Source organism: Protopterus annectens, chromosome 1.part0 (genome assembly GCF_019279795.1).
Source record: "Protopterus annectens isolate FY-2018-M chromosome 1.part0, PAN1.0, whole genome shotgun sequence".
NCBI lineage: Eukaryota > Metazoa > Chordata > Ceratodontiformes > Protopteridae > Protopterus > Protopterus annectens.
The window spans coordinates 269548596-269574130 of NC_056725.1; positions in this window are offsets into that span (position 1 = coordinate 269548596).

Here is a 25535-nt window from a genome sequence, read left to right on the forward strand (position 1 = left end):
TTTTCAAAAGTTCATATCTTATTTTATCCTCACTAGCTTCTTTTCTTATAATTTGTTCTGAAATAGATACTCTAAAACTATCACACTCAGAATTGTGATATTCTATAAAATGTTGTGCTAATGGACTTTCTACTTTTTTATTTTTAATATCTCTCAAGTGCTCCATAATCCTAATTTTTTTGTTTGACCCACATAATATTTTTTACATCCACATCTTATAATATAAATGACTTGTTCCATAGTACAACTAAAAAGCCCCTTTGGTTTAAAGCTTATTCCATTTATGCAAGGAAAAACATTATCCACGTAAGTACAAATCTTACATTTTCCACACGCTCTAGTACCTGTACTATAAACAGATCTAACTAAATTTTGTATGGGTAATTCAAACTTTGTATGTACAACTATATCTCTGATATTTCTCCCTCTCTTATAACTAAACCTTAACATCTTACTTGTCATATCATTTAATTCCTCAAAATTCTGTAAAAATTTCCAGAAATATGAAACACATCTTTTTATGTCCTCACTACAAATATTATATACAGATACCATAAAAATATTATTTTTACCTACCTCTACCTTACCATTTAACTCAAATTTATATTTCATATGTCTTTGAGGGTACCTATGGTATCTTTTATTAAATATTTTATTTTACTCATATTAACCAACTGACTATCATATTTCCTATTTATAAACATTTCACATGTCTTATTAACTTCCTCAAGACATTCTTCTTCATTGTTACATATTCGAGAAATTCTCAACAATTCACTATATGGTATTGCTTCTATTACATGCTTAGGATGACAACTGGTACCCATCAGAAATTGATTTATACTATCAAATTTTCTATGTATCCCAGTGACCACATGTTCACCTATTATTCCTTTTAAGTTAACATCTAAAAAAGAAACACTATTTCCACTTTGTATCCCATCAAATTTAATGTCAAATCTGTTTTTTTGTATATCTTGAATAAAATTATCACTTTCTGTTTTTCTTCCCTTACATAAAAAAATCAATGAATACGTGTATGTCTTATCAGTTTTAAAACAAAGAGTAAATAATATGTAGTTACTTCTGATGTCTAGCTTGTATTTATTACCTTGAGCTCATTACAAGGGTTGTTTGTAATATATATATTATATACAATGCAATATACGCTAAACAATTTTTATTATGTGTTTTGAGAAACTTTATTAAATGTTAGATATTCAGTTGATTTAAATTGTTTATTAAAGTATCTGAGATGGATTTTCTTAAGGTTACTTTGGATGCTTCTAAAAGTTTTCAGAATGTTTTAGTATGTCAAGGACTTTATAAATGTATTTAATGTAAATGTATTGACTCTATTGGCGCTTCCAGATATTTAAGCAAATGTGCAATGGATGGTGATACACTCTGAGAAGGTCCTCAGATGGCTATTGTGAGATGAGAGTGATTAGTGAATTTGTGAATAAATTCTTGTTCCTGGCAACTCTGTGTCTTTTTCATTTTTTATTATGCATACATTGCCCATAAAAATGTTAGCCATACAGTAACATTTTATAAGATCCATTAGCCATACAAAAGATACATCTCATTATGTATACTGCAAAATATGCTAATCACGTTTGCTCAGAGAAAAACAGTTTGCATAATGGTTAATGTCTTCTCCTCTCTTGCAGAACATACAAGGTTTGATCCTGACCTCATCCCAGTGTCTGTTTGGACTTTGCATGTTCTCCTTGTGTCTCTGTGGGGTTCCTCTCACCTCCAGAAAACATGCTGAGTGGTTCCATGTCAAAGTCACCAAAGAATCTCAAAGTCACCAAAGTATGGAGCTGTGGGTAGCAGCACAGACTTGTCATGGTGCCTTATAAAGGAAAGCGTTGTATAAACTAATTGCTTTGGACATCTACTGCGGTGTGCAGTAGCCTCAAAATACTAGTTGCTGTGTTGAAGAACAAAGGGGTCAGTCACAATTATGTGTAGTACAGAGGTATCAAACTCCTGTCAGTAGAAAGTAAGATGAGAGATGAGCATGTTTGCAGTGAGACAAATAGTTGAGAAGAAACTAGAGTCTAAGGTCACAAGAAAGGGTTTGAAGTCCCAGAAACATTGGTAGAATTGGTGCAGGGTATGTACAAGAACTCCAAAACAGTGTTCAGTCTCACAGAGGAATTCCCAGTGAGAGTGGTTGTGCATATTAGTTCAACTCTAAGCTCTCTGCTGTTCATACTGGGCTACATCAGAAAACAGGTTGGAGGGGAAGGAACAGCAAAGTTGCTGTACATACATGATGTGGTATTACAAGCAGACTCAACAAGAGCTTCAGCAAAGGACAGGGGAACGGAATGCAGAAACTGAGGCACAGCACATAGGATGAAAATGAGTACAGATAAGACAATTGTAATGGAGTTCAGAAGAAGATGAGAATTAAAATGGAAGGGAAAATAGTGGAGCAGGATAACAGCATCAAGCATCTGGAAGGGGTGGTTGAGGAGAAGGGAAATCTGAATGAGGAGGTCAAAGCTAGAAGCAGAGGGGCTGCAGCCAATTGACACAGAGTGTCAGGTGTAATATATGACAGAAGAATGCCAGAGAACCTGAAAAGTAAGGTGTACAAAATAGTGATGTGCTTAGTACTACTGTATGGTAGAGAAACCTCGGCAGTAAAGGCAGAGCAGATGAGAAAAGTAGAGATGTTGGAGATGAAGTGCCTGAGGAAAGTGGTAGGATGCACACTGTGGGACAGATGAAGAAATGAGGACATCAGAGCAGAAACCAAAGTAGCTCTAAAAGATTATGATGGTTAGAGCTACTATCTGGTGAAGAAGATTTTGTCTAGACAGGAAGAATGCAAGAGGAAAGAAGAGTGCCCAGCAAAGAGGTGGACAGATTGTGTGTAAGAAGACATGTAAAAAAATATCAAAATATAGTTAACATGTAAAATGGCTCAACAAAAGTAGTTACACCATTAGACAAACTCGTAAACTACCTGTCTAACTGCAGTTATTTATCCAAAGTTTACTCTCTTAATTTTGCATGAGAAAATCAGTCATGGGTATTCTGCCATAAACACCAAACAAAAAACAGTGGATGGAAGCATCAAATAAGTCCAAAAAGCATGTTTGTGTCTGTGAAAAAAAAATGCACAATCTAAATGTTCTATAATCAGCCTTAATATAATGCTCACCAGCCAAACAGAAAAATGAAACAACTCCTTAGAATGTACAATACCATGGATAAATAAAAGTATCTCAATATGTATTAAAAATGAATTCCAAAAGAAACAGAAAATCAATCCAGATGTAGCTCCCAGCAAAACGTATTCAATCTCTCAATGCCTTCAGCAACCTTAGCTTTTAATCATATCTACTATTAAATCTTCCACATATGTTATCTTCTACTTATGCGAGCATATGAATATTAACCATGCATCATTTTGCAGAGATTAGCAAAATCACATCTTGAGCCACATAAAAAAGACAACTTTCTCTCTCTCTCTCTCTCTGTAAATAATCCAAAAAATTAACCAACCAAAAACTGAATCACAACAAAAACAGTAAAAATAAATAAAATAAAATTCTTTATTTTATTAATAGTCCAACCAGGCAGATAGGTGTTGCTTTAAACTGCAGTTTCTGGTTTACATGTTGCTTTAAGATCCAGCTTCGACAAACCTGCCAGGTATTAGGTGTGTTTACAAACAGACCATTACAAAGCTTGATTGATAGTAACTTAAAACCATAAATAAAAACTAATGGTGCCAAGCCATGGTTTAAACTTTGCCAGTGAAATACTTAACCTAATTACATAGAAGCAAGCAGCATTACTTAATATAACATGTTTATGCATAAAAAATAAATAAGTTCAAGTAATGACAATGTTATCTATCTGCTAGGGTGAGAAAGCATCCTGCCATATTTATACGGTCATAATAACCAACAATATATGCAGAACAGAATGCTGATCTCCAAAGAATACATTAAACTGAGATAAGAACAAATACCAGCAACATGTAAAAAAATAAAATAAAACAATCCTCATGGCTACCAAAAGAAAGCAGGAGAGTAGCCCTGAATAGAAAGACATGGTGACAGTAGACACAACACCCTGACCTCATGTAGAAAATGGGAAAAAGGGTGATGATGATGATGATGATGAGGATCTTGGCCAAAGCACTGGTGGCATCTATCTGTGCCTGGACCACTGCCCTGCTCATCCATTGATTTATGCCCAGTATGACACCTAGGTGGTCATGTACTGAGCAGAAATCGTTGCACCGACATCCACCATCATGCCACTGTTTTCATGTGTGTTGAGTTACCAGGGATGGCCTGCTCTTTCATAATCAGTGGAGAAGCGTTGACAGGATCAGCAGTCAATACAGATGCCTCAGAGGACTTGGGCAGTAAGATTCCTTGCTTCATAACCAGTGCTGACAGTGATACTCTGCTATCAGATCATGCCATGAGTAGGATGCGATCATAGTCAGGCACTGACGCTACACTGACATCATGTGTCAGGTATGTCCTGTTCTGCTATTGCTAATGGCATAATTATTGCATCTGTGAGGAGACAGATAAACATATTTGTACCACTGAAACTCTGTGACAATCTCACACCCTAGGGCTTCAACAGAATTTGAAGTAATATATTATACACAGAAGGAAATAACAAAAACCTTGTTATGTATGTTGCAATGCCTGTGTCCTGGTTATGCCTGTAGAAGATATACGGTGATGTTTACTGTTAGCAACCTCATGCTGGTGGTGTATTACCAGGCCTTGCTAGTTCCTTATGGTTATCAACCTGATGCAGCCCCAACAGAGCCAATAAATATTGCCACCAATATAACTCTCACATCGAGGCCACCAACAGGGTTCAGTGCTCCATCACTTTCCCAGATGGACACCAAGAAAAGTCAGTGAAGGTGGTCTGGTGGTGAACCTCCTCCAGATGCTCATTCCATCTCATGAATGACTTGAGCTTACTTGCAGGGATGCAGTACCATGTCAGGGAATCGGTAATCAACATATCATACTGACCTGCTGTGGTCACTAATGGCATTCACATCCATCAAAAGGTCCTATTACACACATTTCCAGAAAGCTGTGTCAATTCTTTGGTGCTTGGAATACATTATTTTTGTGCTGATAGAGCTTGAAGTAACACCCCAGTTTTTGCTGGAATGACTTTCAGCCATTGTGGTTATTTCAGTGGCATTTTAGTACCTATACATGGGACATATGTCTATGGGCAATGACTGGACACAGATATTTCCCCCATCAGCTGAACCAACACCACAGCTGTGACTGCAATATATGGCATGCCTTCTATACTGTCCCTTCATCAACTGCATCCAATTAGGACAGCCTGGAAGCAGATGAATAAAGGACATAATGAAGACATGTTGGAGGGGCAGGTAAGTGCTTCAAGGATTGTCCCTTCTCTGGAACCATTCCTAGCCATATTCAAATGAAATTTGGACCAATGAATGGGGGATTGCAAGTTTACTCCTCGTTTGGCACCTATGTCCCTGCTGGAGTGAGGCAGCCTGTGAACCCTTGATGTGTATAAGCCTATATCATAACTGCGAAATTTCTTGGGGTATTAACAAGTCAGCAATATTTTGGTAAATTTTGGTAAGTGTGGCTGGTTTCAAATGTCTTTTGGGCCAATCTCCTAGTAGATATATATATATATATATATATATATATATATATATATATATATATATATATATATATACTTTAAATGTCGGATTTGAAATTTTGCATAGTAAACAAATGCAAACAGAAAACCATTGTGCGATGTTTTCGACATAGCAGAAAGTAACGTCAGTTAACTTCTGCTATGCATATTAACGTACCATTGAACTAAACATTCAACAGTGCATTAAATCCAGTATGAGACCTGGGATTCGATTAACTGAACCTTTCAGAACATGATTTCAAACACACAGTGTTTGACAGCATTACATTCGCACACACCATAGTAAACCATATATATATATATATATATATATATATATATATATATATATATATATATATATATATGTGTGTGTGTGTGTGTGTGTGTGTGTGTGTGTGTATAAATATCCATTTTGTCGACTGGGTGTAAATACTTTATTTGGATTAGCTTTGTGAAATTGCATTAACAATCACTAGCATCAGTCCATAAGATCCAGCCATGTGTAGGTAAGTTTAAGTAGAAGAGTATTTATGTGAGCATAAGATATAGTAACCACCTGATAGCATACACTAACTCAATATGCACAATGTCTGGTAAAAGTTATGTAAATAATTTCACATTAAAAAGCACTATTAATGATGCAAAGGTTGCTGCTGGCAAACAACTTTTCCTTTCAGTGCTTTATCTATATATGCAGTGTCTGCTGCTCTTGAAGAATAAGCTGCCTTGGTTACATTAAAAGAATTGGTGTGCTGGTGATATTGCCATAACATTTCCTAAACTAGATCAGCTATACAATAGGGAATGGGTGTCAAACAATGATGACAGGTACATATCTACTAGGAAAGCAGTCCTTGAGACCATTAAGAAGCCTAATCCAAATTCACAATTGCTCCAAACCACTGTCTGGTAAAGTGACTTGCTCAATGTCACACAGTAGATAAATGAAGGTGGGAAATTTTAAACACAGCACTCTTTCCACAGGAAGCAACATACTAAGAACTTAAGGAGCATTAGTCCTCTGGGCTAATGACCAGAAAAACACTTTGAACTAAATGCTGAGAGCCTTTAAGTCCAATCATTTAGAGAAGGCCTTATCATAGTAAAACACAGCAATGACTACATAATGGACAATGAAGATCAGGCAGCTCTGATAATCACTTCAAATAATGCAGACTTTATAAGCTGACAAATGTCATCTCCTTTGCAGTTGTTTATTTATTTATTTATTTATTTGCTGTTGGTTAACCAGGATAGTCCATTGGGCCAAGAGAACCCGTTTTCAATGGAGTCCTGGGGAGAAAAGCTCCATTACAGATTACATATTATAGAGAGTTATATGCAGTTTACATATTATAGAGATTTACATCCAAATTATTGTACATGACATCACGAGAAACAGTGATTACAATGAGTAAAGTTAAGCATTAATACAATCAAATAATAAAACATATTAAAGTTGAAACCAAATTATATCATAGGCACAAGGATAAGGAAGTGAGTAGATAGGTGCATAAGGCTTTCAGGAGGATAGGAACTATTAAGGAATAGATTACTGTCTGAGGTAGAGAGAGTAAAAGGGGGAGTACAGTAGAGAGTATAGGAAGATTAAGTGGGGTAGGAGCAGGAGCATTCCCATGTGGATGATAGGTAGGAGTGGAGTGATTTTTTAAAGGTAGGAAGGCTAGTGATGGTACGAATGGAGGGTGGGAGGGAGTTCCATAGGTGTGCTAGTGAATAGGAGAGGAGGTTTTATCCTGGGGGATGATGGGGTCTATAGACTTCTATTAGGTTTTATGCTGTAAAGAAGGTATTGCAAAAAAATATTACAATGTACCATGTTTAGACAGTAAAATGCATCATGTTTATACCCATAAGTCATAAAAAATCAGAAGTATTACAGCATACACAATACTATTTTTTGGGGAGAACAGTTATATGCTTACAGGGCATCAACATCTTATTTCTGACTGCCCTATGCATTCTCTGTTATCAAGAACAGCTATCTCATTAGACATCACTCAGCACAGGTCTGACCTACTTGAATGGCTAATGATGTATTGTTGCAGCACACATCACTAGAGTCAACAGAGCTGGATTGTGGACAAATGGTGCCCTGTGCACAGTAGTGAATCAGGTTCCTGCCAGCCATAGAAATATCTCATTACCTGTCTGTCTCTCCCAAATTACCTTAAACACTGTTCAGACATGTCACTGTACATATCGTTTTTCTTCTTTGCCTTTACAATTATCACAAAGACTTGAATTGTATTTAAAGCTTTTATTTCAAATTTTAGAGAAAAACACTGGCAGCTATTTTCTAATCAAAATAAAACACTCTTACGTTGAAAACAAATATAGCATGAGAAACAATAAACTCTTCCCTTGAAACTTACATTTAGTGTAAATGCATCAGACAATCTATTAAACTACAACAGATGTGCTGATTCGTCTTCAAATATCATACAGTGAATCAGTAATTAATGTTTATGTGAATGGTGCAGGAATTCATATTCAAAAACACATTTATTACCAGCCTGAGACATCCCATGTAACACAAGTGGCCCTTATCAGGAGACACCCATTAGTAATGTTGGATAAAGTAACTTGGAAGGCTCAGACAGAAGAAAAATGAAGGCTGAGGGGAATCCAACCATACACTACAGGAAGCATTTTTTTTAACAGATCATAGCCTTACTTATTTGCACCAATTGCTAAACAAACTGTTGTAGGCCAAAGTATAAAACTATGTACTAACATTGGTAGACTGTGACTGTCAGTGATTTTCAAAAATGAGAAAGAAAAAAATAAAGATGAACTGGCAGTTGATATGGAGGATTAAGGTTCTTGCCTCCCACAAGTCTCTGAGCAAATTTCCTAATCAAGGTTTGACTCTAAGTACGTCTCTTAACTAGACTGTCACCTAACGGGGCATTACACACACACACACACACACACACACACACACACACACACTTCATACATTTTTATATAAAGCTACTGTCAATTCTTTCCTGCATATTTCAGACAATGATCAGCAAATCTCCCATTCCATTCTGCACTCACTTGCAAAAATACTCATATCTCCCCTGTGTACTGTATATTATATTATGCTGGTCAACAAACACTCACATATCTCATGGTTCAACAAACAGATGGAATGTAAAGTGCAACTCAGTTCTCCTATTCTTATTCTGCAAAGTGACAGGTAGCACATATTATACAATGCCATGTTGGCAAAGACGAGAAACATGCATGCCGATTGGCCAATCCAACCAGCGTGCACACTGTAAATCCAAAGTAACCAAATTTAAAAGTCTGGCCGCTAATGTATCATGCAGCTGTGACTACAGTCTATACAATTCATAAGCTAGAGTGTCTGGACCAACAGACGTCCTGTGCTTTTGCTACACTTTTACAAGTCAGGATACTTTAAATACATATTCTTAGTACAGTTTATTGCAAACATCCATTTATGAATGCTTAATCATCTCCGTCTCAATGTCAGTCAAGCAGTACTTAGTAACAAAACCTAAACATATGCTGGAAAAACACTGCGAACCATTCGTAGAATTCAACAGCAGTCGCAGCCTTCAAAATCTAGTGCAAATGTATTGTGCTCTTAGAAAATTAGCACAGTTCAATAAAGTATTTGTACGTTTCACAAAAAAAAAAAAAGAGCAAAATGTTCATATTTTAATGAGAATAAAGACAACAATAAATGGAATCTCGGTGAACACACCGAATCATACCAGCTTCTTAGTCTTATATACCTTACTGCACACATCACTCTTTCCCATTATAAACTGAAATGTCTGTTACAGTTCAGCTACACCTGTTGTTTTATAGCATGTGAAATTTTGTCTTAAAACATTACAAGTGCACTGACCACCAGCTGATTGATACGTTTGAAGCAAGACGTAACTTACACTCAGAAAAACTACTGTCAGTCTTTCTTCACACAGTATATATATATATATATATATATATATATATATATATATATATATATATATATATATATATATGTCTATATATATATATATATATATGTCTATATATATATATATATATATATATATATATATATATATATATATAGGTGACTTAATTGGTGGGGCACACTTACTGGCTGCTATTGTATAAATCTTTTAAGTAAAAAGCAAGACATAACCTACAGTCAGAAAAACTACTGTCAGTCTTTCTTCACACACTATATATTGCTGAATAAAACGGTGGGGCACCCTTACTAGTTGCTGTCAGAAAAATTTTGTAAGTAAAAGTGCCACTAAATAACCAAGCATTAGAGACGAATATTTATATAGAACTCTTGGGTGAACAGTGACTCTGATACTACAAACAAAATGTCCGGAAATAGAGCAAATAAACCTTCCAGGTTACTATCACTCAGTGGCTTATTTATTTTCTTGGCATGGTCATAGATTTGAAGTGGAAATCAGTATGGTCTTAAATTTTTTACTTTGCTTTAGCCAGTATTCTTCCGCTTTTACTAATATCTCTTGAAAACTTAATAACAACTTGTATATGAATTAAAAGACAAATAAAATAAACAGTAAACATGAAGTAAAAGTGTGAACTATTTTATCTCGTAAAAACTGGAAGAATACAGACTAAACTTAACAAAAACCTAAATAACAAGAACTAATGCAACACAGAGCTAATGCCATTGTATAATAGCAATAACCCACGGCTGGGTGTGGGTAATGCTGGATTTACCCACGGTTGGCTTTGTTTGGTCACTCGGGCTTCACCCTCGTGACCAAACCACACCAACTGTGGGTAAATCCAGCATTACCCACACCCGACTGTGGGTTATTGCTATATTATACAATGACCCTCCATTAATATTCTAAAACGTGCATGCTGATTGGTCAGCGTGCACATTGTAAATCAGAGTTTTACTAATGGAAAAAGGTCCGGTCGCCTAGACTTTTTCCATTAGTATAACTCTTTTTTTACAGCAACGGAGAATGCAATATCTTCCTATCTCTGTTGCTTTTTTTAAAGGTGTCTCGCTATGTTAAATGGGTTTAACATAACGAGACAGCTTTAAAAAAAGCAAAGGAGATTCTCTGTTGCTTTTTTTAAAGCTGTCTCGCTATGTTAAACTCCTTTAGCATAGCGAGACACTTTGTAAAAAGCAATGGAGATCTTGCTTTCTCCATTGCTTTTGCCCACAGCTCTGATGTACTGCGTATGCGCAGTACATCAAAACTGCCGCGAAATACCAGACAGCTGCGGAAGGCTAGCAAGGAGATATTATACAATGCCATTATTTAAGAAAAGTAATTATTTTTTTTCTTAAATAATGTCATTGTATAATAGCAATAACCTACTTCTGGGTGTGGGTAATGTTAAATTTACCCACGGTTGTCTCAGTTTGGCCACTCGGGCTTCGCCCTCATGACCAAACCACACCAACCGTGGGTAAATCCAGCATTACCCACACCCAGGCATGGGTTATTGCTATAATATATCATGTGTGCTTTATCAGAGTAAACAAATGGAACATACATGACATTAGCATTTAGTTTTGAAGAGCTTTTAAAGTGTTAAATGAGTACATATGCGGTAGATAAGCAAGCTTTTTATTATTATTAATATTTTTAAGCCTCTTATGCCTCTATACTGAATCTTATATCACTTTTAACATTGTCACTGCATACTTACCTTATGCTTACCATTTCTGATACTGAAACTTTTCCTGTATAGCTTTTTTTTACTGTTTATTATACTATTATCCTGTGTCATTTTTGGTATTTTGTAATGTTTGTAATTTTTACTGTTCAAACATGTATATATTTTCTCCCCAGGCCCTCACTGAAAATGGGTTCTGTGCCCAGTCAGATTTTCCCAGTAAACAAATATAAAATAAAATTAAAGTAAAATACATAACTTTTTTAAGACAGCCAGACCGCCTGGCCCACACACAGCCCTAGGCAGCTGCCTAGGTCATCTTGTGAAGGGTCTGGCTCTGCAAGCAACTGTAATATGCTTTACTGCAACTAAGCATCCACTCAGCTTACAACTGTCTTGAATTAAAAATATTAAGGTTACTCTCCTTAGTACACAGTACTGAGACTTCCTGGACAAATTCCACTGGGTACCTGTAGCAAATAGGGCTACCACTGTTCCTTGTATCTTATTTAAAAAAAAATAATTTACATTACTGCTCACCTTTGAAAAGAAAACTGATACTGAGAGACAAAAGTTGCCTACTTCGAGGTAGCCAAGGCAATATTCTCATACTATCAAGCCCAAGATTCAAACAAGCTGTTTACAAAAATGCTGTTTCCAGAATAGGGCCTGTTTTTTGAAACCATCTTCCAAATGAAGTAAAATATAATGACACTCTTGTAAAAAATCACAAAAGAATATCTTTATAAGGACACCAAATGCTCTTGCTTCTGGGATACGGGCTGACTGAATTAAATTTCAAACCTATTCTGCCATCTCAGTCAAAAAGTGTATGTATAACACCCTCAGTTTTTGTACTTCCTTGTATAATATGTAAATATTTAAGTGGGAAATATATATTTGTCCACTCTGTATATTGCGAATGTAAACATAAACTCTCAACCTAAGGGTATTACATCTACCATGTGTACTGTATATCAGTTTAAGTCAATTTTAATTAATTTAATCTGTTTTTATCATTTATATTTGAATGATTCATACTATTTATTTTGTATTTCTAAAGTCTCATACCCAGGTCATGCTGGTACACAAATTGTGTTTCATATGCTGTAATGCTTCATATTATTTCATTTTAAATGTCCTTTGACCTTTAGTTGCTGTCAAAAAGAGGCTGACAAATCAAGGCTTCCAAAAGTAAACAACTTTACAATTAAATAGTGCTACTGTTACAATGAAGGAGTTCACTTAGAGAAAAAAATCAACACAATGACTCTTCAGCAGCACAGTAGCGCAAAATGGTGGCAAAACTTCAAAATTAGACTGAAAAAAAAAAAACCTCTCAACTATCCCTATTTTATAGGATCTGCCTATTTTCAGGCTTGATTTATGCTTGCACATAATGTACCAGTTTGTGGAGGTATTTCCCTGTTTTCAATCTTAATTTACACCTCCACAACATTTTCTGAACTCTGCCATGTCACCTGTGATATTTCAAGCTGTCTAGTGAAAGAAAAACACACCATGGGCGCTGGAACCATAGAGCACGGGGCGAGGGGAACCCCCCCCACCTTTGCAGATCATCCATACCTCTGTCCCTTTCATTTTCCACACCTCCTGGCTGTTTTTTGCCAGCGGTTTCATTTGCCGCAATGACATCAGCGCATTTCAGCTGTTATTTGTGAGCAGGATATTCAGAAGCTGTTGCAAGCAGGATATTCTGAAGCTGCTGCAGAATGGAGTTTGCTGCATTTGGACTGTAGGACAGGAGTTAATTGCAGAGTGGAGCGGGGGAACGGAGAGTCTGTCTCTCAGAGTGAGTACACTAATTGCAGAAGGGAGCAGTGTGTGTGTGTGTGTGTGTGTGTGTGTGTAAATGCCTCCAGCAGGGTACATCTGGTGGCTCGAAGTACTCAGGCTCAAACCCTATACCTTGGGTACAGGTAAAAAGAGCCAAAGTCAATAGCCACCATCACTTGTGAATTTATGGCTCACATTTTTGTTTTGTTCTTTCTGGTTTGCAGGAGTGGTAAAACAAAACATTTTATTCTAGCAATTTTCTAAGTTTATAAAATCAGTATTTGAAATGTGTCCCTATTTTGGGGCTATATTCCCCCATTATTGGCTTTGTTCTGTATTTTTGTGCCAAGAGGTTGAGAGCTATGGTGATAAGTGAGAACTGAATTCACTAAATGTTATGATAGCCATTTAAGTATGTCTTCCTGTCTTTCAAGTTACTGCTGGTTTAGTTTAATGGTACGTTGCTCTGACTGTAGTGCAGTGTTCTGAGTTCAATACTTGGCAGTGAAATGCATGGTGGAAACAATGTTTTATGCAAGCAACTTTCCAAAATTATACATGCAATGTTTAAAATGTGTCCCTGTTTTTTCTCCTTTTACCCCCCCCCCAATTGAAAATAAGTTCAAGAAGCTGTGCAACATGCCTATGGATTACAGTCTACTGTGATTCTGTATTTATATATTGTGTGTGGAAGTAGACTGCTATCATGGAAATGTTCTGAATAGGGCAGTTTTGTCATTATTGGTGCATGTATTTTGCTTCATTGCCTACTGGAAAAATGTTCAAACAATACATTTAAAATGCAGTTGTGTGTGGAAGTAGACTGTTATCATGGAAATGCTCTGAATAGGGCAGTTTTGTCATTATTGGTGCATGCATTTTGCTTCATTGACTACTGGAAAAATGTTCAAACAATAAATTTAAAATGCGCTCTAACTTAAGTCTAACAACTGGTGTTGTATTATACAAGGAATATAATGCAATACAATCAGGAAGGTGAATCAAGGAATGCATACATGTATGCATGGCCCTAAAAATGTGTTTGAAAACAGCCCAGAGGAAAGTGTGAAAAGCTCAAAACCATGGGCAAATTTTAAGCTTTACTCTTGTTCCCAAAGCAATGGATGAAGGTAAAACAATTCACACCACATTACCTTGACCTGGCCAAGCCTTTTGACACAATCCCCTACTCAGGTGTAGTATAAAAGATGAATAATGTAGAAGCAAACACTTACATCGCCAGCTGCATTGCCAACTTGGCTCACAAGATGCAGGAGATCAAAACAGGGGAAGAGACTAGTCACCAATGGAGTCCCCCAGGGTTCAGTGCTGAGACTTTTTCTGTTTGGCATATACATCTCAAAAGTAAAAGGAAATACCAAAGAGCTTTGGCCAGCTATGTCTGAGATGGCTGCAAGCTAGGAGAAGTTATTGAATCCCCAAATGACTTAACCATCATGCAGGAAGGTTTGTCCCAAATAATAACTGGTGTCAAAATCATGACAATGCCCTCTGAGAACTGATCCAATTGTTTGGCATTTGGGAACTGTGTGTACAGTGACCTAACTTTTGACCAACATGTGTCCAGAGTCATAAAGCCTTTCTATATTGCACAGCTTATAAGCAATTTGATTGTCACTAGATCTAGAGATGTTGTTGTCCCCCTTTACAAAGATCTCATTATATCAATCATTTTGTATAATGCCCACTTTGGCATGTATCTGTACAGCCCCATGCAACAATTGGAATACCTTCAGAGATACCTTACTAAAAGGATACAAGTCCTAAGCAATAGGTCTTGCATGGACCACCTCAAAGATTCATTACTATACTCAGTATCCTACAGAGTGCTTAGAGGTGACATGTCTGGCATACAGAGCATCCTCCGACATAATACAGATGGACCTACTGAATATCAGTAAGTCAAATGGCATCACAAATACTCTGTCCAGGTATCTAAACTGAATGTTGTGGAGAGATGGATATATATCACAGAGGCTACCACTGTTCCAGTATTGACTATCCATAAAAATAAAGCAAAGCTCATCCATCCATATTCAAATGCAACTTGGATCTAAGGATGGGTAATAGAAAATGTACGCCAGGATTTCCTTTCATGCCACTAATGGATAGAGGCAGTTCAAAAATGCTGCATCCATTATATGCCCCCCTCAAATTATCTATGGTATGATCACAGTTGTTTTCATTAGGGCTGATATACAATTATCAGCCATGGGGATATTTAAGACCAATCAGAAAATGTTAATTCAAGCACCAAAAGGGAATTGGCTAAGCTTAAAATGCCCTACAAGTGAACCTATGTTGTGGTAGCAAATAGTTATAAAAAAATTACCCTTTTTAGTTCACTAAGTGCCCCTGTCACCCTTCACCTCCCAGTCTTTAACAGCTTCAGGCACCTATGAACCACACTACATGGCCAACATACTAGTGAGACCAATAAATTAAAGAAATGAGTCATATCTTACACTTCTCTTTCTCTGAAGCAAAAATAAATGACATTTAACCAGATTCAAAAAAAAAAAAAATTGCAGACAAGCAGTACACCACAGTAAGAGTCTCCCGAACTTAGGACAGACATGATTCCAAGAATGACCAAAATCCAAACGGATGTGCCAATGAATCAAGCATAGGGTAATTATGGACTGCATGCATGCTTTCCAGATTCTAAAACACAAAATGTGCATCCAAAGATAATAAACTGGGATAAAGTAGTATGCCAATACTTCCACACATGCACATGGTGCAGGCCATTTGTGCACAAATTTAATTTTATGGTTTATTGCTGTATAATACTGTGAATTTTGAAGTAAAACTTAAAAAAATGCTTTACAAGCTAGATTGGAAGATGATCTGCAAATGCATCCTGATCTTTGAAAGGCAGCACAGGGCAAAGACAGGCTTCAGTTAAGCCAGCTACATGGGACCTATTGGATAGCCAGTTTGTTATCTAGTGGACAACATTGGTGTTTGCAGTAAATCTGTCTTATGTTTTCAACAACACCAACATGGGGGGTAGAGTCAAAAGCTTTACCCAGTTCAAGATAAGCAGTGTGCAGCTAGTGATCATTGTCCACAACCTGTGTACCATTTTCAAAGAAGTTTATTAAGTTCAGGAAGCAGAACCTGTCTTCACAAAGCAAACTGAGTAGACTCTAGATCAGTTGAGTTGTCTCTGCCTCCATAAATGAGTTCTGCTATGATATGTTCCATGGCTTTGCATATAAGGCTGGAGAGGCTGATGAGCTTATAATTAAATAGGTCTTTAGAGGGCCAACCTAGTGTAAAGCAGTCACAGTGGCTATTGTCTATGCATCACTGACAAACCCTTTGGATAGGCTGAGGCTGAACAGATTAAGTGGAGGGCTGGATAGCCCATACTTGGCACCGATGTGAATGCAGCTTGATATGTTATCTGGTCACATACACATATTCATTTTAGCCTTTGCTAGGGATTCCAAGACTTGTTCAGAGTGATTACAGGTGATAATTAAATTATAAACTACCATTAGTACAAAATTTGCCAGTTAATATATTGGGTATTTTCTTAGCATTAGAATGTGTAATTATTATTAATTAGCTCAGTGGATTGTTAAACATTATTCCTTGATTTCCTAATGTAACTAAGGAGAAAAATTTGTAGTTTCCTTTGGTGACTGTAGCAATCTTAAGGGCATTCCCTGCTTTACATTTTCTAACAGTGTTAAGTTCCTTGCTGTCATGTGTCATTGTGGTCTTGAGGTAATAGAACGGGAAGTTCCTTCAAGTTTTCATTATTTTCCATCTTTTGTTATATAGTTATTAATAGAGACGTTCCACCAGAGAGATTTATTCCATAATTTACCATCATAGAGAGGGCAGATTGGTAAAGACTCTTCTATGCAGCTTGTCAGAAGTGGGTAAAAACTGAGGTGAATGCGGCAGCCCTTCAGCTGAATCCACATTCAGAGGACTCCTGGAGAATTTTTAATATATATTCTACAATTTGAAGTAGATTTTCCCCTAGAGAAGTCTCTGTAGGTGGTTTCATTTGGTGGCAGGGTGGAACCATTACACTTAACAGAGAAGGTAACTGATTTGTGATCAAATTTAACTATGGATAAGGAGATGCATGGTGTGGCATAGGCAGGTGTATAGGTTGTTAAGGGCCAAGTCAAGGATATTAAAGCCTTCAATTGATTGGTTTACAATTTGCTCCAGTGCATTCTTATTTACAAACGCTAAGAAACAGCGAACATATCAATTTTCAAAATTTAAAGTTTGCTAATCAATGTTTGGGTTATTAAAGTCGCCTAGCAAGAAGGTGTTTGCTGTAATATTTAACACCTCTGTGGTATTAAGGTGATTTCAATGATCCTTGAGTGACATTACAGAGATTTGTATCTAGCAATGGAGTAATAATTAAATTTGTTAAAGATGATTTGGATTTCCAAGAGCTTCAAGTTAGGATTGCAGGTAATTTGATATGAGTTAGTGGTGCTTCTGACACACACAGGTACCTGAGTAGTGCTACTTTGATATCTGAACTTGGGTTTGAGTTTGATATGTCGTGTTTCTAGTAGTAAGAGTCTACCTAAATGGCACTAGAAGAGCAGCAAAAGCTTTAACCAGTATGCTGAAGCCCTGGTAAAAGAAGTATAATCCATCCCCAATGAAATAGCAAGTCTTATCTAACACCTCATCTTAGGCTAGCACATACTAGATCCCCTTTGAATGATATCAAACACTTAGCCAAATGATAGCACCACTTATCCTATTGTGGTATCTTACTGTGGTATCTGGGTATTATTTCTGGAGAAGGCATGATACTACTGTAGATGAGGGTCTTTCCTTTATTAATACATGTATAGTATGTTCCATCATGTCTCTGCATAGCTCTCTTGGTAGTCCACCTCAAGGCATTTTCTTGAACATGGACCATCAACAGGTCATAGTCTTACTTGCTTGTCTTAAAGGATCTTAGGATCTTATGATTCCTGTGACATCAGAGATCCTGGCAATGGATAAGCAACTTGCAGTTACCCTGTCATGGTCAATTCTGGTAAGACTGGAGTCTGCATGCCTTATTACAGACTCCTATAAGTAATGCATTGTCCTGTGTGGCAGCAGACGTAATGGGCTTTATGGGCTTCACCTTGTTTTCCTAGTGACTCTTGGGTAATCTGTTCAGAGTTACAGTATATGGGAGTGAAGGAGTACATATTGCCTAGTATGCTGAAGGTTGAGATCTTTTACACTTTGCTTGAGGTTTCTTTGGCATTTTTTTATTTATACCCTCAGCATAACTTATAGGATTAGGATTGTGTTGTGACTGATGTGTTTGCAGGTGTATGAAGCATCTTTTCTTTTCTTTTCTTTTATTTGTATTTGTCTTCCATGGTAGGGCACTGATCTCCATGGTCAGCTCATATGTGGTGTCTGGTTAAGTGACTTACTCAAGAGTCACTTATTGCTTATCAATAATTTATATTGGTATTGCTTACTAATAGAGGACTGATGCTATCATGCTGCTTCTTAAATATTTGCATTTCTCACAAATTGTGCTATCAATGGAAAGAAGCAGTGAACAGCTGGTAAGAGTAAGACAGACTCTACACTGCCTTCGAACACCTAATGTGAACAGAATGGCCACAGATAGAGTGCCAGTAAACTGATGAGCCATGTTACCAGAGAGTGGGGAACAAGGGCTGTTCATGATACTCAGGGTTAAAGGGAAGCGACTCTTGAAGACCCTGAATATGTATGGCTGGAGCATTTAGGACAGTACACTGAAGTGAGTTTAGCTGGTGGCTAATCTAGCAGTATTTAGTGAAAGACAGAACCAGATTTCCAAGAATGAAAAATAGAGATAGTTCACATGCTAACTACTGCCTGGCTACTACTTGTGCTGATCTCCCCACAGCTTCACTCAGCTAAGAATAAATGTCCTTTTGCTCCCTCTCCAACCAGAAATAAAATACTAATCCCAAGTCAGTTCCTGAGAAGCAGCTGACAGGCTCTTTGATGATTAGCAGTCTTATCTCAAGTGTTGTATTTATTTATTTTACATCTGTTATCTGGGAAGGTCTGACTGGATATATGTCCATTTTCAGCGGAGGCCCGGGGAGAAAAGCTCCATACAGTAGACATAAGACAGAACAGCATAATACAATGTAAAATACAATAGAGAAATACAATCCAGAGAAATGTTGACATATTTACATAATTAAACCATTCCACTATTAGTGTAATATAACCCATAATGTATGGGTCTGTAGGCTTGTTGTAGTCTTCTGCTAGTAAATGATCTGGATAGCATGTAAAGTTATTCAGTGCAACAGAGCAAAGCTGCAAAAGGGCTGAAACCCAGACCAGTCAGGGAAGTCCAATATACACACCCATACCCACTCTGCCAAATTAGAGTCAGTCAGAAATCAATGCACCTGTGTATCTTCTCTAACAGTAAGCAAGAGAGCAGCACTCATCTCAAACTGGCTTCTGCCAAGCAGTTGTCAAGCTTTCCAATGACTTGTTGTCGGTGGAAGCTAGAAAATAATATTACTTTGTTCCTGGTCTCACAAGGAACAAAACAGGATCACTAATCTCTTATAAATTCCCGAGAACAGGCCTGTAGACTACCGGAGATATTCTTGGCCAGATGTTTGTGATTTTGAAAGTGCACTAGACAGGAGCAAAGTATGAAAGAGAAGGTAACTGAAGTTTTAAGTCGAAGGGCAGGGTCTTCCTGGTTTAAACATCTAGTGATTACTACTTTGTACAGACCAGATGAGACTGGGAGCTCCCCAAGTCAAATGTACAGAAGACACCACCCACTCAAGAAACATTGAATTCAATATCAAAAGTGAAGAATGGGTAGGTAGATGGAACTCTTAGTCTCACAACAGCAGTAGTCACAGGTAACTGGCAGCTCAAAAAGATAAATTGTTTTTAATATCCTGCTTGCCTTAAATAATAAATTCTACTTTTCACCTCCTGCTATGAGTTACCTAGGCTTAATCACATTGCAGCCAGAAGCCAGAAAAGAGAATTGAAGATAAATATTTGCTAATGTGCCCTAAGCAATTGCCTTTAACACATCAAGAAAAAATGTAAATCAACACAAATTTAATGTAATACAAACTGCAACAAATGAGAGCAAAAGAGCAGAAAAAATGCAAACCTTAATTAAATGAAGAATTCAAAAGAAGTCTCATAATACCAGCAACCAGAGGTCAGTGGCAGCTCCAAAAGATAAAAATCCTTCTGGATTCAGCCAAATGTCTGTGCCTCTTGCTTATATGTAAATAATTGCTAGGTGATAGTAAAGTGGATTTTCATTTAAAATGCCCACTGGGAAATGTTGCAATGGTGAAGAATGTTAGCTAGGAGTACAGTTTTGTCATAAACAAAGGTCATTTGTGCTGTCTAGAAACACAGCTGCTCTGCCTGAGTATTTTATCCTCACTCAGGAATTGAGCACCTCATTTTTGTGACTTGGTGAAATTGTTGACTGTTAAACAAGCATAAGTCTTTCTGACTACTGTACTGATGAAACTGAACAAGTGTCATCTCATACTGCTCATGTGGGACTTTGGTATGGCATTGCAGTGATAAGGGTAACGTCTGGCAAAGTTTGTGCGATTCCAAAGACTTGCAAAATAAAAGGCAGCACACTGTCAAATTTCTTTGTCAGACCTCTGGTAAAACTTTAGGTTAGAAACATTTTTCTTGATCTTTTAAATCTTCAGTTGCATTTCTTTCATCTGCAATTCTATAATAATATTTTCCTTAGGAGTAGTACAGAAATCAGTTCTAAAAACCTTTTTTTTCACTTTTGTTGTTACCATTCAATTAGTATAATGATTTCTTATACATACTATGAACTGTTAAGGCAAAACTATTCCCTTGCTCACTTGTTATACTCAGCGGGAGATTCCACCAAATCACTCTAATCTTCTGATCTGCTGATGACTATTATATCTAATTTCTTCCTCAGCATTGATTAAAAGAGAGACAGGCAGTCATGTTTACCTGTGTTTGAATTTCTTCTACATATAAATCTAAATATGTATTCCTGTCTAAATATTAACTCATTTTTTTCTTTTTTCTTTTCCCTGGCATATGCATACTTGAATGAATTTCTTCCACACTGTACTAATATTCCCTTTATTTTGAGAGAAAAATATTAAATATGAAATATATCTTGAATGTTATTTTCAAAACTCTAACACTGTGTTCTGTTATAACTAAATTAAAAATACTGAAAGGTCTAAATTCGTGGAAGTGTGCATTTCTTTTTCTGCAGAAATGTCTCTGAATGTATTAAATAATCCTTAAATAAAACAAGATGTTCTCAGAAAAAGTTTGTGCCGGTAATTCACTTGGCACAGCAACCCCTAACTCCATTCCACAATCTGCAGTCTAAGTAGGGTGTGGTGTGTGAGACTTCAGCCATGTTGTACATGCAGTTAGATATACTTCTGAACAACCAATTGTGTTAATCAACTGTTTTAGTTATATTTGTGTAGCCTATATAAAACTGGCTTCATGTAATGTTATACGATACAGCTCTATCCCTGCAATGGTAATACATAATCAATGTGTAATTGCAATTCTTATTTCATAGCTTTATATATCCAGTCATCATTATTGATATCTGCAAAGTAGTACATGATTTGTACAGTTACTTATACAGATTATTATTTTAATACACTTACCTAACATTTCTGTTTATTATTATAATAATCTGTTAACATATTAGCAATAATTTTCTTTGTTCAAAAGATGCATGTATGATTACAAACATGATCCTGATTTCCTATGCATTTCAAAATAGTGTAACTAATATTTCACGTACACAGAAACTAATATTTCACGTACACAGATCTACCTTTGCAAATACCTGTGTTTATATTGACTTAAGACTTTTATGTATGTATGTATCTATATCTAATTATCTATCTGTCTATCTGTCTGTTTGTCTATCTGTCTATCTGTCTGTCTGTCTCCATTAAGAAACCAAATATTTTCCTTACTATAAAACTCCAGCCTTCTCACTGAAACCTGGTTTACCCACTCAGCAAGCTGATCAGCCCTACTCTTTTTCACATCATCATACCTGTGTTGGCACTGCCGATTGGAGCTGGTTTTACTTGTCAAGCCTGGCAGGTCATCACCCAACTCCTGCCAGATATCAATATTTTTCGATGTGCTATCTCTTGTGCATACCTCAGTCTTCTGCAGGTAAGAGTCATGCAAAAGATAAATCATGATTAAGGTCTCTATCTGACCAGTTAGGAGTGTGGCCTCATGCCTTTACAGGAGTTTCCATCTTTAGAACAGCCAGAACAAGACTGGGGAAAGTATGGTGAGGGATGTATTAAGCAGGGTTAGAACCACTCCCTATTGGGCATGACATCATCTTAACCAAAAGCCTTTTGCTAGCATGCTTATTACAGTAGGTATTGCAACTATTGGCAAGTTTGGTGCAACTAAAACTGCATTGTCACATACTGATGTTTGTTAAAGAAAAACACTTATGTTTCCTTTCCCTTCATCATAAAAATATAAAATATTAAATATATGGTTAATACGTTGCATTGATAATATTTATTGACAAAAGTTATTTGTTTATACCCTAACATCAGTATATGTCATGTAGAAGAGTAGAAATGTTTTTTGTTTTTTTGGGGGGTAAATGTAAATATGTATGTGATTTTTTACTATTATGACTTTATTTGTTTGAGTTGCTAGGATGTGACAAACAATGTTGGATAGGCAGGACTCAACCTTCAGATTGCTGGAAACCTGACATTCAGATGACACCATTTAGTTTTTTTTTTTTTTAACTACATTCTTGCTTAGACTAATCTGGGGCTATTACTGCATTCCCACAGAAATCTTGAGATAGCTGTGGAGTGTTGCGGACATCAGAAATGTCCACAGTGCATCCATGTTTTTCTCAAATAAGTCCATGTAATACTTGTACATGTTCACAATCAGCAAAGTCACCGATATACCTTGAAACATGCTTGCGTAAAACTTTGATTCATAAAAATTCATATATATTAGCCTAATTTGCAAATAACACATATAAATGGCCCTGAATCTTTGCCAATAAGCTGATCATCACCATAGTAATTTGCAAATGTGTTAGGATACCATAGACATAATAAACTAAGGTAGACTTTTAAAAAAGTACTAATATTTTATGACATACTTAAAATTATTTTAATGTTATAAACTAAGGTAGACTTTTAAAAAAGTACTAATATTTTATGACGTACTTAAAATTATTTTAATATTACATTAAATCTTACCTACAATTAATTATTTTCATGAATAATGTGCATATGTTGATTGATGCCATTGCCTAAGTGGTATTTTTTTTTTGTTATTTTGAAGTTGCATTTCATGACATGAGCTGTGGATTTCAGTACTGATGATAGAACATAAACATTACAGAAGTCACTGAGATGTATAATTTACTTATTGTCCATACAATGAAATAACTGTATTGATTTAATACAGAGATTTTACAGGGTAAATTACATGAATAGGTGTGTGTGAAAAATCTGACGTTTTGCTATTGACAGTAAAGAAAAAGGTAAATGACACTGGCAGAGGATAATGCAACGTTGTTTTTTGGCTGACTGGTGTGATTAAATGAACTATAGTTAACATAAGATTGCACTTTATTTGGATATATATTCAGATTTCTGATTTATTTGCATTCATATTTCCTTATATTAAACCAAACCAACATATCTACCAACATAACAAATTCTTCTAATGTCAAGCTGAATGTTCAGTGTTGGGAGTCTTAACAAGAAACTGCACTCTCTGAAAGCTCTCCTCACTGTGGATTATGCTGACATCTATGTAGTTATGTGTTTTAAGGCTGTAGAAAGAGCCCTAGCAATACAAGGCTACAATCTCTATCACTAATTCAGACCACCCTCTGAAAAGACAAAAAATGAAAGGAGAAGGTGTTTCTAATTGCATAAAAAACAATCACACCTCTAGATTGGTCAAGCAGGACCATGTCCAGCTGACCACAGGCAAAATCCCCCACAATATTATCACTAGCTACAGGTCCCCAGCCATGAACCATGAAAACCACTCCATAAACCTGATGCTAATAGAATCACTTATCATTCAGCCCAACACATTACTCATAGATAATTTTAACTACCCCTCCATAAACTAGGAAACATACGACCACTAACATGAAGGTTAAGAGATTCCTGGACTTTGTCAATGAAAATGCTCTGGAACAGCTGGTCGGCACTCCCACTAGGTTCACAAATATCCTTGACTTAGTACTGAAAACATGGTCAAGCATTGAAACCCCCCACCCCCACCCACCCACACATAATGTCCTCAGTGGTAAGATTGGATCATATATTGGTCTCTTTGAAAAAAATGCAATGGTAGTTCCCCCGTCAAACCCTAAAACCCTAAAGAGTTTTTCCAAGGCAAGTTAACTGAATGCCCTGTACAACCATTTAAACACCTACACAGAAATGGCAGTATATGACTGAACTCATCCAAGATCTAATCAGGAAAAGAAGCCACCTGGTGGACTCCTGGCATAAATAGACTATAAAACAGAAGGAAGACATTTCTGTCTAGAGGTAAGTGGGAGGGTGCACAACAGACAAACAAAATCCCTCATTAGAATAAGCAAACAATTTGAGGACCTACTCAAGTCTTCAAAAGCTAAATATGGGAGGAAAATAGCCTCACAAGCAAAGGATAACCACAAAGTATTTTTTAGTTTTGTTCAAAATTTTAAGGGAAACATTCAACAATGTGCTGAGTTGACTGGAAATGGCACTACTTATACCTCAGCTAGAAGAAATAAAAAAAATCTCCTGACCAATAAATTCAGCTCAAATTTCACCCCATTATCACCTCTAGCTACTCCCCATAAAATACCCCATACCATTCCTTTGCCTGTTACTACAAAATAACAGGTCATCACTGCACTCTCTAAAACTAGAAATATGGCATTAATGGGCCATGGCAGAATCCAAGGGTGCCTATTAAATAGCTTGGAACATGGCCTAGTAGATCCACTCAAAGCTGTATTTAACCACAGTCTCCAGACAGGCTTTGCCCCAGTAGAGTGGAGGACAGCAACTATTATCACTCTGCATAAGGCGGGATCATCAACTGACTCTGGAAACTATTGATCTGTAAGACTGACTAGCCTCATATGCAAGGCTATGCAAAGGATAATCATGGACCTGTTTAACAATGACATAGGAAATCTACAGACTCTAGATGTAACCCATTTCACATTCATCAGGGGCAGGTGCTGGCTGCTTAATCTGATGATCTTCTTTGAGAAGGACACCAAGGCCATGGATGAGTGTAAGATGGTACACATC